This window comes from Macrobrachium rosenbergii, chromosome 20 (assembly GCF_040412425.1).
Source record: "Macrobrachium rosenbergii isolate ZJJX-2024 chromosome 20, ASM4041242v1, whole genome shotgun sequence".
NCBI classification, from domain to species: Eukaryota; Metazoa; Arthropoda; class Malacostraca; order Decapoda; family Palaemonidae; genus Macrobrachium; species Macrobrachium rosenbergii.
The window spans coordinates 15,042,501-15,059,866 of record NC_089760.1 but is presented as its reverse complement, the minus strand read 5'-3'; the positions used below and the strand labels follow the sequence as shown (position 1 = coordinate 15,059,866).

The following is a 17,366-nucleotide window of genomic DNA, read 5'->3' as shown; positions in this document are numbered from 1 at the left end:
TTTAGTGTTATGAATAAACAATTAGGAGAGACAGAGTTGAAACGCACGAGATTAGGTAACATGTAAATACGAATCGAACTTTAATAGGAAAACAGAAACATTTCAAGACGCAGTATTGCGGAAAACTGCGCAGGAGATCGTGCTAGCTGGGAGAAGGGCTACTTTTAAAACTTGTTCATGCGTTGTGGGGAGTCAGATGTACTCCCAACGAACGTGGGACGAGTACGTGCTCTTACGTATGTAAAGCGTTCCTTGACTTCTTTGTGCAGAGTTGCCAAGCGCAGGGACATTTGGCTAAAATTTTGGAGCGTAAGGACGCAAAAATGTCAAAGTCGTAGGGACATAGCCACCTTTAAAAAGTATGTATGTACACACACACACATGTATGTATGTATGTATGTATGTATGTATATATATATATATATATATATATATATATATATATATATATATATATATATATATATATATATATTAACTTTATCACATACACATTTGTTCTGTGCATTAGTAGAATTACTAAAAGGACCTCATTCAAACTGGATGGTATCTAACGGAGATTTTTATTCAGAAAAAGTTACAAGTTTTCTTGGACAAACAGTCCACATTATCAAGTATTCGTACGGACTGTTTGTCCAAGAAAGCTTGTAACTTTTTCTGAATAAAAACTCCCATATATATATATATATATATATATATATATATATATATATATATATATATATATATATATATATATATATATATATATTACATACTGTGCATACATATACAGTAAAGTTCGCTTATAACGTACAGGCTTGCAATGAATGAAATTGGAATTCCCCGGTCCCAAATCAAATATATGAACTTAAAATTGTAGGTATGTAGTGAATTATTTATTATGAAACCAGGTATATAACGAACTACTTTGTACGTCCCGGTGACAGTTTTATTTGTAAAAAACGCCTGACGTAACGAAGTGATAATTTTATTGTTAAACATCAAAACTGCTATCCCAGTGAAGCAGAAGAAGAACGAGTCACATCAGGTCGAGAATCACTCCAACTTATCGCAAAACTCCAACGGAAATTTGCAGCAAAGAAATGTATGATTCCCTGGAGACAAGCTAATTTTTAAAAAAATTTTCTTACACTACAGAAAGTTCGCAATAATTTTTTGACCACACGGTAACATCTTACTTCGATTAATCTCATTATCACTAATGAATTAAAATGTCATTTTAATTATAATCACTTCTGTTTGTGGTATTTTCTGCTCGTGTTACTTTTCAAAATATCAAGTATTCCCAGTCCTCTATGTTGCTGAAACTTATTTATGTGAATTTTGGGTACTAATGAATAAATATGTTACTGTTTTTGTTCATTTAAAAAATGTATATAATTCTTCCATTCTTTGTTTTACTATGACGTTGTTGGCGTATCTTGACCAAGGAAAACGTTGGGACATATTGCTAAAAACTGAGTAACGTAGGGACAAACTGCCCGAGATAGCACTGTGACTTGGCACCACTGCGGTGACTAAACAGCGCAGTTTCTAAGTAGGGGTCTTTGTGACTAACAGCCTGTTCACATGTACAGCTGAAGGTCTTTGATCTTACGAACTTTTGCTGGAAACCAGAAACTGGGGACACCAGAGGGCACAACGTTGTAATGATGAGTTACTGATGCAGTACCTCAGGTACAAATGTGCTACTGTCAGGGATTGGAAAACCTTCAGGCGCCTTTTTCTCTACTAGGAACTCCCTGGGCGCGTAAAATGACGCACTATATCTTTGAATTTCAGCCACAAGACAGAATTTATCTACATACGATGTTCTCTTATCTAAACGATAAATCGTCTGCAGATTTTCTGAGCAATAAAAAACCTACTTTGATAATATATGGGATATTATCTTTTACTATGACCTCTACAGTCAGTGGAGTGGAATGGAATGTAAAATTTAGCCCAAAGGCCAAGCACTGGTACCTATGAGGCCATTCAGCGCTGAAAAGGAAATAGCGAGTAAAAGGTTTAAAAATATGTAACAGGAGGACAACCTCGCAGTTGCACTATGAAAACAATTATTGTGAGGATAGGGTGGAGCGTAAGGTAGAAGAAAGAGAATATGAACGGAGGTATAGTGAAAGGAATGAAAGGGGTTGCAGCTAGGGGCCGAAGGGTCGCTGCAAAGAACCTAAAGTAATGCCTACAGTGCACCGTGAGGGGTGCACTGGCGGCACTACTTCCCTGTGGGATCTACAATCAACTGGTAGGAGTTCAAATTGATCAGCTACGTTCCTTTGCCCCTTAAGTGAATGAGAGTCAACAAATATTTTTTTCCGCAGACTGACATACACAGTACTTATTGAAAAATTAGACTTACCAGAGGACCCAGTACATTATACTCCAGTAAGTCTAAAGTACATCATACTTAAGGAAATCTGAAGTACATTATGTCCTTGCGAACTTCATGTTGTGCACTGAGCACTTCTTATTAACAGTGTACCCTGATCTTTGTATTGAAACTGCTAATGAGAATGGCGCAGTGCACAGCATGAAGTTCGCAAGGACTTATAATGTACTTTAGAGTTCCTTGAGTGTGATACACTTTAGACTTCCCTGAGTATAATGTACTCTAACTTCCTTGAGTATGATATACGCATTGTAAACATAAAATACATTGGGACTGACCGTATCCACTAGTCTGATCCCAAGCCGTGCAGCGGGAGGGGTAATGGATCAAAAGGCCGATCTAAATCTGGCGGGAAATAGCTTTAGTTCTGTTCAGGCGTGCCATCTATTTGTAGTTTGTAAAAACACTTTGCAATTCAAAACCTAACTCAATCTGAGAGAAAGAGAGGCGGGGAATGGGAGAGGTGGGAGGGCGGATTTAGATCAAAGATTTCTAACCTTGAATAAAATATTTCTCGACGATATATGAATATGCGTCACATCATCAAGAGAAGCAAGCAAATCCCTTTCTTCTTCTTCCTTACTGGTCCGTCCGTTTTTATCAACAAATGGCAGGCTGGCTGCTCTGCTCCTTTAAGAAGTTCACAAGAGTCAACACATCTGCAGACACGCACACCTCCGCCGAGGACAGCCAAAGACTGAGTGTTTCCAACCACCTGCAGAAGCTGTCGTGCCCACGCTGCCAAAGCTGTAGCCATGACGCATTGCCACATGTTGTCCTAAGCAGATGTCGTTTGGCTGAATTTCGCAGCTCAGCAAATTCAGTCTAGTGAGACTAGCAACTAAAAAAGTAATGATAGAATTTCCATTTTTGACATCAGTTCTCCCACACGGTTTCGAAACGTCAGGCCACAATTTTGCAGTTTATCTTATTTCCTTCGTCAAGGATAATTTTAATTAAATCAAACTCGGCGGGGGTCTTTTAAAGCAGAATGTCAGGCAGGTGTTTTGGGGAAAGGAGGTAACAAAATTACGGCGTGATTACAGGTAACATGGCCGGTTTATGCCGGACTAAATAAGATATGCAAATAAAAAAACAAAGAATGACAAAGAAAAGAGAATAATACACAAAGGCCTTCCAGACAACTTAAGACAGTCATTTTCATCCTTTGTTTCTGTTAACTTTCTTGTCATTTTGATGCAGCATCTTTGCCTCCAATGCCTGTTCGCTCTGTTATTGTATTTGAAGAAGAGTCGATATAAATGAGAAAACTATTATTATTATTGTTATTATTATTATTATAGGACCCGGTGAACTGAAAAGAGAAGGAAACCAGCAGACACATTTTATCTTTTTTTTTTATTTGACAGTTCAAACATTATTCTTCTCAGGGTTTAAAATTCATCCAGTACTCAGGCGTCTGATGAACAACCACTATCAGAGAGAGAGAGAGAGAGAGAGAGAGAGAGAGAGGATGTTTACCTCCTTGAGTTGATAACATTTGAAAGAGGACGATGAACATCCTATCCTTTGTTTGGTGTCATGCAAGAGTATAAGAGCGAGGGCGCTATTTATATCTTTAGAGAAATTATTTATTACAAATGCATAACTGTATCCTGTCTCTGAATCACGTGTAAACTGAAAATAACTCAGTCAACTGAACACCGACGCGATAATAGTAGCTTTCTTGGGAGTTTAAAATATCAGAGATAGTTGTTGTTAGGTTATGAAACAAATAGTTTGCAGCGACTGGCGTTATCATTAAGGTTTCATTATAAAATAATACCTGTCACGACATATGCGAAAGAAAAAAAAAGACATTGATAGAAAGCGTTGAAGCAGTGGGAAAATATGGCTCGAACAAATCCTTGTAGGATAATTGCAAGGTTAACTGCTTTTAAGTTGGTTTTTATTCTGGTTGCAACTAGTTTTGACGGCAATGACAAAAGGCAGTTATCACCTGCTAATTTCGCCGAAACCAACACAAGTGCCCACTGAATGAACGGGGTGCCATTATTTAGTCTTGGTAGACAACCAGCGATGAGACGAAATAATTTAATCAAGAAAACACTCGTGACAAAAATAAACACTCGAGCAATGAAGAGAAGAGCTAGTGTCAGGTGGCTGCGCTATCAGTATCAGAATGTAATGTGCTGTACTTATCGCCTTTCCTGAAAACTATTGCGTAATGCACCTCAACGCAACCAGGAGATAGCCCCCAAGGGCGTTTCAGGAGGCGCGGCAGGAGATGAAGAATCTGATTGGTCGTCACTACCACCTCCATCGGCGCTGCCATCAGTTGCTATCTTCCCTGTTGACTGACGTCAAAGTGTCGCTGCATTGTAGCATGTTTTTGACATCTGCCACACAGTATTTTCTAATCGTTTCTTTCAGGAGCCGTGGTTTCCAGGAGAGACAGGCAGCATTTGAACAATTTATAGATCAGTGAAGTCAAAAGATCATCAGCTGCAACCGTGCAACCTTCTACTGTCCTTACGTAAAGTCATCTAAACGTGGCCGAAGGACGAACACACGTGAGATTTTCCCAATATATAATGGAGTTTCATTTTCGTTCGTTTAGAACGTCATTCGGCTAAATTCGCATGTGCTGGTCATGAGGGTACTGTAGCTGGTGCAATATATAACAAAAAAAATCTCACGTTAAACGACGAAATAAAAAAAATAAACAGAAAACTTCACAAAGGGTGTAACAAAAAAATACGATGGACGATTTTTGGAAATTAACTGTCAAAGCAGCCCCAGTAGTAAAAATTGTTAGCCTTTTGGGTCCAAGATCAGCTGACTAATACACACACATACATACATATGTATGTATGTGTATATATATGTGTATATATATATATATATATATATATATATATATATATATATATACACATATATATAAGATACTTGAAAATACTTTCAAGGACAGGTGGTCCGTCAACACCCATCCTTGCCAATGAAATGATTTTTTTTTACATCCCACGCAAGATGACTGATTTAACCCAGTGGGCAAAGATGGAAGGGATTTATTATACGGAATCAAAGATATTCGCTCTAGACGGCTCCAAACATAAGTGACAAGCGCATGCTTACGCATGCATATACTATATATATATATATATATATATATATATATATATATATATATATATATATATATATATATATATTCGACTAGAGATAGAGGTGATTAAAATCTTGAGAGAGAGAGAGAGAGAGAGAGAGAGAGAGAACAAGACTCGAGCACCAGACCAAATAGGAAGGTGGGCATATGTTTTCAATGCTTGCGTCATTTCGACTCTGTGGAAGCTGCTTATAACGTCTTGATAACATCGAGAACTTTCTTTTTAAAAGAAAAGTACAGGAAAACTTGTAGGGGTCACATAATCTCAAATATCAAACCTTTAAAATACTTTGGTAAACTGGAAGGTTTAAAACTTCGCAATGCCTTCGTATACTAAAGAGGAGCATACAGGGTTTCCATGAAGACGGGTTGCTTCTACCCAAGGCCGATATAGATTTTACCCTAAATTGAGCAGGACCTCATTCAAACTGGATGGTATCTAATGGAGTATTTATTCAGAAAAAGTTACAAGCTTTCTAGGACAAACAGTCCACATTATCAAGTCCAGTTTGAATGAGGTCCTTTTAGTAATTCTATTGCACAGAACAATTGTGTATGTGAGAAAGTTAATATATATTCTCGTAAACGACTTTTGTCTGCATCCAACACGGGGTCAATATTCATTACTAGAAAGGAAGGTAATTCAAGGTTATCTTAACTGAGGCCTTAAGGGAAAATCCAAGTCTAACTTAATTAGATATAGTTACATAAAATCAGAAGAGTAACACGGGGGAGCTCTAAGCACTGGCTCCTTGTTTAAGTTAATTGACAAAGCAAGGGCGCCACAAACATCCATAATATACTCTGCGAGAATCTCTTAAAAGATGATTAATAACATATACTGGCACCGCGGATTATGTTACATGTCCAGATAGAGCGCCACAATTTTATATCTTAACATATAACCTACCTATCATTTGTTCTCTATATATATCAGTTTTTCTTTGCAATTTTGTGTTCGGTAAGAGAATTTGCATTACCTTGTCAGTCACCACAAACATAAACACGCTCACACACAATATACCTATCTATCTACACTCTCTCTCTCTCTCTCTCTCTCTCTCTCTCTCTCTCTCTCTCTCTCTCTCTCTCTCTCTCTATATATATATATATATATATATATATATATGACATCTCATTTTCCCGTTAGCAATAATAATTTTGCTCTCTCTCTCACACTCTCACACACACACACACACACACACACATATATATATATATATATATATATATATATATATATATATATATATATATATATACATACATGCATATACACAAACATACATGAGCGTAGAAGGCATTGTTATGGAAGAAATATTCAAAATCATCGTGAACTTTCAGGTGTTGATAATATCCAAGGTCACAACCAAGCATTCTTTTAGTGGACAATGACCCTCACTCCATCATTCTCTCTCTCTCTAAATGTTTTGATTAGCGACTGCAATGTGGACTGGCGCAAGTGTGACGTTGTAACTAAGGAAAAGTTATTGGATCAGCATAGCAACTCATTAGAGTCTAAGCACAGGTGTAGGTGCTTGATAAGATTCAGCATCGAAATACTGGCTCTCTTACTGGTTATTGCCCAGTGTTTGTAAACCCTGCAATTCAGCTTGACCTTTCGCTAGGAACATTTTTCATCAAAGCACTTAAAAATGACTCATTGTTGATTTAATCATTCAGTGAATGATTAAATTACTATTATGCGAAAAGAATAATAATAATAATAATAATAATAATAATAATAATAATAATAATAATAATAATAATAATGATTTTATCTGGGGACATCAGGATGAAGTTTAGAATAGAAAAATGCGCTTTGGTCAAATCCATAAAAGGCAAAGTAACAAGAACTGAGGAGATAAAGCTACCAGACGGGAATAACATCAAACACATAGATGAGGCAGGATACAAATACCTAGGAATAATAGAAGGAAAGGATATAAAACACCAAGAGATGAAGGACACGATCAGGAAAGAATATATGCAGAGACATATGGCGATACTCAAGTCAAAACTCAACGCCGGAAACATGACGAAAGCCATAAACACATGGGCAGCACCAGTAATCAGATACAGCTCAGGAGTAGTGGAGTGGACGGAGGCTGAACTCCGCAGCATAGTCCAGAAAACTAGAAAACACATGACAATACACAAAACACTACACCCAAGAGCAAATACAGACAGACTATACATAACAAGAAATGAAAGGGGGAGAGGGCTACTACAGTAAGACCCAGAAATATACAGAGACAGGAGAATGAAAGACAGAACAGAGGAATGGCGCAGCAAACCAATGCATGGACAGTAAATTAGACAGACAAAAGAACTGGCCAGCGATGAAACATGGCAATGGCTACTGAGGGAAGAACTCAAGAAGGAAACAGAAGGAATGCTAACAGCGGCACAAGATCAGGCCCTAAGAACCAGATATGTCCAAAGAACAATAGATGGAAATAACATCTCACCCATATGCAGGAAGTGCAATATGAAAGACGAGACCATAAACCACATAGCAAGCGAATGTCCGGCGCTTGCACAGAACCAGTACAAAAAGAGGCATGATTCAGTAGCAAAAGCCCTCCACTGGAGCCTGTGTAAGAAACACCAGCCAGCTTGCAGTAAGAAGTGGTACGAACACCAACCTGAGGGAGTGATAGAAAACGATCAGGCAAAGACCCTCTGGGATTATGGTATCAGAACAGATAATGTGATACGTGCCAATAGACCAGACGTGACGTTGATTGAAAAATCAAGAAGAATCACTCATTGATGTGGCAATACCATGGAACACCAGAGTAGATGAGAAAGAAAGAGAAAAAACTGATAAGTATCAAGACCTGAAAATCGAAATAAGAAGGATATGGAACATGCCAGTGGAAATTGTACCCATAATCATAGGAACACCAGGCACGATCCCAAGATCAGGCAGCGCACAGGGTCAGAAAAGTGATGGACTCCTAAGGAGGCATGATGCAACCTTGAACTCCACACTATAAAAACCACCCAGTCAAATAGGTTAACTGTAATAGAAAAAAAAAAACCAAAATAGTAATAATGCTGATGATGAATTCCCCAATGATATCAGTGCAAATATATATAAAACGAGAGGTTTCAAGAACTTGCTCGATTCTCCTTATCAATCTGACAAAAATAGTAAAGTTGCCATCAAATTAAAAAGCTTTGAGAGGGTTTTTAGGCCTTAAAAAGTGTTGTTGACAAAATAATAATGCTGAAAATAGAAACGAACCTTTTTGGCAAGTTAACAATAGTATTGATCTAGCAAAATATTGGTCAATGGTTCATATCACCAAGGAGATCGATCTTTATCATCTCTTTCCACGTGAGAATTCCTGCTCGTAGTGAATAATGATAATGGTGATCTTCATTCATTAAAAATGAAATGTCTTTGCTTTCAAAGAGAGAGAGAAGGAGGGGTGAGTAACTGAAGAGCCATAAGTACAAGCCTTCGCCTACACCTTTCTTTTGAAGGGAAAATTGTTGTTGAGTCAAATGAAATTGTCGTGATGACCTGATAAAAGGTGGGTGTAATTTCTTTTGATCATTATTCATCATGACCACATACTCATATGGAAGAGGCCAAAAAGAGCATGAACGTGGAAAGCTTTTGTTTTTTCCAAAATGCTGAATTACAACGGATAAAAACTAATAATGATAAACCAACTAACAAAGCAAACACACAAATACAACATATTGTGTATGTATGTATATATATATATATATATATATATATATATATATATATATATATATATATATATATATGGATGTATGTGTATGGGTGGGTGGGTGTGCGCTTGTTTCATCTTAATATACTTATATATTCATATCCCAGTTTACATAATCTTTCACAAGGTACGCATTAAATGTACAAAACTGATGCCATAACTGAATGTGTTAGTACAAAAATTGACAGGCAGATTTTCAAGTAGGTGATTCTCACTGATCATAGACGCCTCCAAGAAAACGATTATACATACCTTTAGTTTATTAAGCGGTTCACTCTTCGCTTAATTTGAGTTAACTGTATGGTACGCAGAACGGTAGTAATAATATTAATAACTTTTGAGACATCTTGTGGAGAGTGAATACAAATGATCCATCGATGTCGCTAAAAAAAAGCAATACATATCCTGATACACAATAATAATACTAATAATACGACAATAATTATGAAGACCGAATGGATTCCTGCATTGAAACCAATAATATTTTGTGTTTTAGTTTTGGCAAATGAATCTACCATAGTAAGTTTCCCGAGCACGCAAAACCTGTTGCTGCCTTACATAAGGGAACATCGTGAGGTCGACTATTGCATAATAGTTACATAACAACATAGTTGGTTGGAGAGAGAGAGAGAGAGAGAGAGAGAGAGAGAGAGAGAGAGAGAGAGAGAGAGAGATGGTATTGGCGCACATTCAAGCAACTAGAAAATAGTTTAGTGTGCAATACAAACAAAAACAATAAGATCCACGTGAAACCGGAAAAAAACCCTCGTATTTTATAACTAGCAGAGGGGTCATACACACACAAACAAAGCCACTCCAACATCCCCTGAAAACATAACAAACTCCTCACACGTCTCGACTGTCGACCTAAACCGCGTAACGACTCCTCGCTGCTCGGAGAAAGGGCGCTGGTGACTGGCACAATACATTTACATATGCTACCGGGGTCTAAGCGATGACAGGCAGGGCAGCCGATCGAGACTACGGTCTACCCCAATCCCCAAAGCCAAATCAAAGTCCTTCAAAAGAAGGCCTCGTGCTTACCCCATACAAATGGGAAAACAAGCACGTTAAAAGAAGAAGAAAGAGGGGAAAGGTAGTCGTTTTGTCTCACAGGAGCTGAATTAACAGCGTATCCAAAAGACCAGCAAAATCTTCCCAAGGAGAGGTGCAGCTGCGTACATAAAGCATTACGGAGTTCGAAAAAGATATCTTGAATTTCTTCATATTTCGAAATCATTTGTTAGCAAATCAATCAAATCTTGTTTTGGCGAAAATATAAACATATCAATAGGAATGTTATGATGTTACTGATTTTAATTTTGTAGTTTTCCGTATAACATGAAAAATAAACTTATCGTGTACACATAATCTGCTTTTTACCGGCTAATATAAAAAAATCAGGTAAAGATCACACAACATTGCATGGAAATAACGCTTAAAAGAACAATACATTTATTTTGCAGAACTGTTAACAAGCAAGCACACAATCACCGGAATGATATATGAATTAATTTTCAAATTCTTTCTTGTTGAATGCATGATACAGATGAAATTTAAATCAAAAGTAGCCTATAGTATCTCACGAGAGATACAGAGAAAAAGAGCGAAATGTGTTTTCACGGTTACAAAGAACCAGTAAAAAATGAGATAAGGTTCTACAGACGACGCACAAGCTTAGCTGCCTAGCAACTGACTGAATGATTATATAGCCAAACTGCGGGCACAGTCTTCTACTTCAGTCCCCGCCCATACCCAGCTTACGAGTTACTTCCGTAATCGCGCTCGCTCTCTCTCTCTCTCTCTCTCTCTCTCTCTCTCTCTCTCTCTCTCTCTCTCTCTCTCTCTATATATATATATATATATGCTTTAAAACAAAATCGTTGCTAAGTAATGAATATAGTGCTGCATACAAACTACTTTTCATGAAACTGATCTCACTCTCTACTTTCATGTAACACATCTCGAAATGGATCGATCACATTTAGTCACTTAATGCCATAGAGAGAGCTGAGTTTTCCATGGTATTTAGTGACTAAATATGATCCAATTTCGAGGTGTGTTTCATGTTAGCAGAGAAGTGGGATCAGTTTCACGTGAAGCAGTTTGTATGCAGCACTGTCTCCATTGCTTAGCAACTGGTTCGTTCAAAGTATTCGGAATACTACAGAACTTGTTAAAGAAAACGCGAATGATGTAACTTTTGCCAACTGAAAACGAAGTTAATATATAATAAGTTTTAAACCTGAAACGTCCTAATAAAATGAACTGCTTCAAAATCAGTGATGAGAACAAAATTTAAATAAAATCATTCACCATATACGCTTATCGTGCCTAAGTCTAAACGAAAGGAAAAACAAGTAAAAAAATAAGCCGAGGTTTCCTCGGCGCAATCGAGTTTCCGCTGGTGGCCTGTGTTGTTGGCACATATAGCGGTGCCAGACGCACGATCATGGCTAACTTTAACTTAAATAAAATAAAGACTGAGGCTGAGGCTATTTTTGTTTGATGATTGGAGGGTGGATGATCAATATACTAATTTGCAGCCGTCTAGCCTTGGTGGTTTTTAAAATCTGAAGCGGGCAGAAAATGTGCGGACAGAAAAACGTGCGGACGGACAGATAAAGCCATCTCAATAGCTGTCTTTTACAGAAAACTAACAAGAGAAAAGAAGGCATGGTGTATAGAGTAAAAGGAAGCAACCTATTGCCCCTTCAAAAAGGAGAGGTCACAGGAATCCGGAAAATCCGAAACAGGAGAGCAAGACTCCGTGCAGGCACAAGGTCTCCTTAATTGAACGTCAGAAGTCGGTTTGAACGAGAGATAACCAAACTAAACGTCTGCTTTATTATTTTCATCCTCGCTTTTAGTCCACATCAGAGAGACTTGTTTTCATGCAAATACAAAATAAGGTATTGCAATGAGACCTAAATCTATTTTTCCTTAACCGAAGAGAGTTCATTTGAAAATATTTTGTAGAATTTATCTGATTTCCATGAGAATTTTCACTTCTGGAATATGTCCTTTTATTTTTCTAACCCGAGGTAAATGGATGGGCGCCCTTCTGATAACTGTAACATTCTTTACGTCATGTTTATATTTAAAAAAATATTTCACAGTCTTTTCCATATTTCTCAGCATTGCGACACATCAAATAGGTTGGAGAAAAGATTTCTTCTGAGGGTCAAAAAATCCCCTTCCCACGAAATTATCGAGGTCAAAATCACCGCCAACACAAGTCCCAAAATTAAAACAGTAAAAATAAGATCAAAATTTATTTCCATGTTGCCTTTCTTTCTTTACTAAATATAAAATTTACAGTCTTTCTAGAGAGCGCCAGGACACAAGTAAAAACAAGAAATAGGCCGAAATGTACGTTACTCTTCGAATGAAATAGTATACGAGTTAATATAGGATTTTCCTGTTCAATTTGGGCGGAGGTAGAAACCACCTGGGAGAGGTTTAGAGCGGTCAAGAAGTGACATCTATTAAAAAACGCGGAAGATAAGAAAAAAGGGGGCATTGTTTACGTGGATGTCAGTAACTATAACAGAATCATTCCTTTTATAATATTCGTTACGGTAAATTCAGGCTCATTTGCAGAGCTGCTTTTCTAAAATTTCCAACGTATAACTGATCTTAGAAATTCAAGAATGTTAATGGTTTCCGTACTCATTTACAAAAATCCTGTTCAACTTCGTATTTTATCTAATCCAGAACGTTAAAAATACTGCTTACTTGGAAACGTGATGGAGTTTTTTAGTTAAAATATATCATATCGTTTGTCAAGGTCAAGGATAAAGAACATCACTCACTTATCATTCTGTCGATTCATTTCTAATCGAAATAGAGTCCCCTGACGAAGAGAGGTAATGATATATTGTAAACAAAAAATAAAAAATGATTCCATTATAAGTATCCTAATATCACGGAATAACATGAAAAGTTAATAAGCATGCACCAAACTGTAAATTGTATATATATATATATATATATATATATATATATATATATATATATATATATATATGTATATCTAACGGTTTATGTTTCAAGAAAAGTAGAGAAGGGTAGTGAAGATACCTATTCATAGTACCTTTGGTGTCATGTACAGCACATATATATATATATATATATATATATATATATATATATATATATATATATATATATATATATATATATATATATATATATATATATATATATACATATATATATATATATATATATATATATATATATATACATATACATATATATATGTTCCTGACATTTTTAGGACAATTCTTTATCATGATACTTCTATAAGAGAAAAACAAAGACATGCTGCCCCTTTTTTTTTTTTTTTTTACTTTATAAGCCTGTCACTCGTGTGGACTTTAGATGTATACCTTTATGATGTTACTTTTTCAAACAACTGATTACTGGAAAAAATATACCTCTCTGCAGTCTCTGGCGTGGCGTTTAAAGATCTGCCCTGTTGCCAGTTTTACAAAACAACAACCTGACAGACCTTTGAATGTTTTTGAGACAAACCCTGAGGCTACAATTATAAGATTATAGGGGTTGTTTTTCATTCCCAGGTATTTTAATCTCCTTCCTATTCCGCCCTGTTTAGGATTTGTCTTCAGCCCATTTCTTTTCCACAACCTATGAACAATAACACATTTTTCTTATTTTTTTACAAAGATTTACCGTTGTATTTATAGCCCATTTATAAATATTTAACATTTTCATCTAGACAAGAAACATCATACAGTATTTACATCTAAGTAACTGCAGGGGTAAGCTGTTTGTGTGATGAATTGGCGCTCTCTCTAAGATCCCGTGCTGGCACAAGGCCACCTTAATCTTAACTGTTTTGTCAGTACTTGTAGAGATACATTTATCATTACTATCTGCTTGCATACGATTGTTTATTTTCTCACTCGTCCAACTTACTCTGTTATGCTTTATTTCATATTTCCTTGCTTACTGATTTATTCTTAACCTATGATATTAAGAAATCAAGATAATTTTAGAAAGGGGAAATACCTCCAAACATACCGTGACCACTGAAAGTGCCCAATGGAGACAGTCTTAAGCTGCTTATCCGTGGATTTAAACGCACGTGGAGCTGTTTGGAATATTGGCAACAGCGCCAAAATGAGATGCCATGTTGACAGAAAATCTGATTCTGTTTCTTGTTATTGCATAAAAAAAACTTTATCAATCGTGAACCTACGTAATTGACTTAGAATTCTGCGTAACGAAAAAGATGATATTTGATATCTGTAATGGGAGAAATGGTGTTATCTCTCTGTTGTTGTTATAGATTTGTCATATATGCGGAGATTAAACGCACATGGAGAGGACCCAAACAGCTGATTTCATTTTGGTTTTAGTATAGTAACCGTATAGTTACAGCAAAACTGAAAATAAAATACCCAGAAGGTCACCGTGATAAATAGAAGTATCATCTCAAAGGCCCACTGAATAGATTACTTTCTGGACCTTGCCCCTTGTTTGTGGACAACTGGACTTCTGCGCGTTCGTTTCCATCTCCCGCCAGATAAAGATGCATACCAAGAACGCGGCGCATCTGATGTCTTCGAGTTTTGATAACCGCATGACTTACAGGGATTTCCTTTTAATGTGTAGACCATCTGTTAGCGAGTATCAAAGGCACGTTACATACTATAATATATCTACATCAGCCGTTCATATTTAGATTCATCAAGCAGTACTAAAATAAGCATTGATGTGTGAAGAACTTTACTTTGAAACCTTGCGCACACACAAAAATCTTACATATAAAAAAATCAGACGCAAAAAAAAAATAAAATTCTGATACGTTTTAAGAAAACTTCTATCCAATTAAAGGCACGTGGAAGGATATGCTTGTTTCATTAACCCGCAATAGGTGGGAGAAAGATTTGTATGAAAACCGGACGAAACAAATAAATGAACGGAATGATTAGTCTTCACGAAACTTTCACAACCAGTTATATTATAGATAACTGGACGAAACATAACTCGTCTCTGCGGCTTGATTTTTTTTTTTTTTTCCGCGGAGGCAGGGCCACCTGGAGATCAGGGTCTATCAACCTTTTTAGGCCTAAAAGCGTCAGTGAAAGAATCCCTGAATTCGCGTATAGTTTGCATTTTTGAGATGTGTTATTTCAGCCTGTGTTTGTGTGTGTGTGTGTGAGAGAGAGGGAGAGAGAGTTTAAATAATTTAACAAAGCAACACGTAGATGTGCGAAAATCACAAATTGGAAGATAGATACACATATAGGAAAGTTATAGTGAAACCAGAATGTCGTGAAATGTGGCTGTCATTAGCGACGTTCCACACGTCTTCAGGAGTTTTCGACCCAATACTTTAATCTGGTCGCAAAATCTCGCTGCTTAACCAAACCATTTTAAATCGCTGTTTTTAATGTTATATTAAATTGGCCTTGCACTAGTACCGGTTCTTTTAGCTTGTTTTCCGAGCCCCTACTTTCATCACTTTCGTTTCGCGTAGAAACTGTCCTTGTACTTGTGATACCGCTTCTTTTAAGAAAAATTTCCTTCCGTTAACTTAGAACAATTCTCTGGGTATAGAACATACTTTCTACGGTAATAACTTACCGGTGTTCATCATCAGGCACTGGTCAAATCCGACATAGTTTGCTTCGTTATGAGGTATTTTCATTCTATATCTTTGAAAACGGGAACGTCAGATTTAATCTTTGTTGTTTTCCCCTTTAACACTTACAATATATCGTACTTCTAATTAGCTTAGTTGAAACGACTATACGATGAAAATACCTGTGCAATGGGCATAAAATTAATCTCTCGGGCATTTAACTCACGCCGTGAGTATCTTTCCATTTTAAGTCGTCACAGTTGAATATATTGAAGAATGTGTTAGGGTACTGACCTTCCTGGCCTGATATTGCGATTTGGCAAGGTATCAGCCACAACTACGCTAATTTCCAAATTAAGTGAGCTTTAATGAACGGAATTGTGCGGAAGCGGCCGCACCGAAACCCTAGGAGCGCCAAACAAACATTGAGAATGATTAAATCTTTTCGCGATGAGACTTTTCAGTAGTGTTATTATTATTAGTATTCAGAACAAGAACCCTGTTTTCATATGGAACAAGCCCACAGGGGCCACTGACTTGAAATTCAAGCTTCCAAAGGATATGGTGTTCATTAGAAAGAAGAAACAGGAGATAATGGGAAATGCATGAAGACGTGATCAGTTATTTGAAAAAAAAATATAGATTAACAAACTGATAAATAAATAGATAAAAGTTCAAATAAATTGTTACAATAGAAGGATAATTGTTATAGGGAAGGGTAGTGAGACAATATTACAGTCTTTCTCCACGTGTTGTCAAATCTGCGTTTACCCTAAAGGTTAATGTTTTTCATTGAAGGACATCCGTACTTTACTATCGAGACAAACTTTGGCAATATGAGAAATAAGAAAAAAAATCCCCCAAAGCAAAACATAAAACAACGACCATTACAGATAAAGAAAAAGATGTAGATTATGTGAAGAAACACTCCAAAATTATGAATTACATGATGTAATATTACTATTACATTCAGGAAAGAGTGTTACTTGGAATTAGTTAATATTTGAATGTGATATAATTTCTGTTCACGTACAGGCTATTCATATCTGATAATAACTTACTGTTTTCAAAAGAGGAGTGAACTATAACCGCTATTTATATGAATAAGAAAACGAGGAAACACCACAGGGGATTATAACAGGTCAACATCTAAGGAAAGACTATTCATTTTGTAGAATACGGGGTGTGTAGAATATCGGGTAGGAATAAACAATGATACTTCATAAAATTACAGTGAGCAGCATGCTGATTAATAATAGAGACGGGTTTCAACACTAAATTCTCTAGACCTAGAGCAATAATCCAGTGTTACATGACCTCGTGGTGCTGTTGATTAGAAGCCTATAAGGTGAACTAACAAGTCAAAATGGGGGTCCAAAGACACATTCCCGTTTCTCGAAGGAAACTCGCGGGTTATCGATAGTCTTTCCTCAGATGTTGATCTGTTACAATCCCCCAGTGGTATTTCCTCGT

At 36.6% G+C, this 17,366-nt stretch overlaps 1 protein-coding gene across 5 annotated transcripts in view; it reads right to left on the bottom strand.

Moving 5' to 3' along the window:
- Positions 1 to 17,366, bottom strand: part of LOC136849066 (uncharacterized) — a 68,311-nt gene that overhangs the window by 47,312 nt on the left and 3,633 nt on the right. Inside the window, exon 1 of one of the 5 annotated variants that reach the window (XR_010856226.1) lies at positions 2,893 to 3,861. The exons of 3 other annotated variants lie outside the window; for them this stretch is intronic. The gene's annotated coding sequence lies outside the window, so the exon portion shown is untranslated. Of the gene's footprint in view, positions 1 to 2,892; positions 3,862 to 17,366 lie in introns of those variants that run through there. One more of the 5 variants, XM_067121984.1, reaches the window with a different exon arrangement.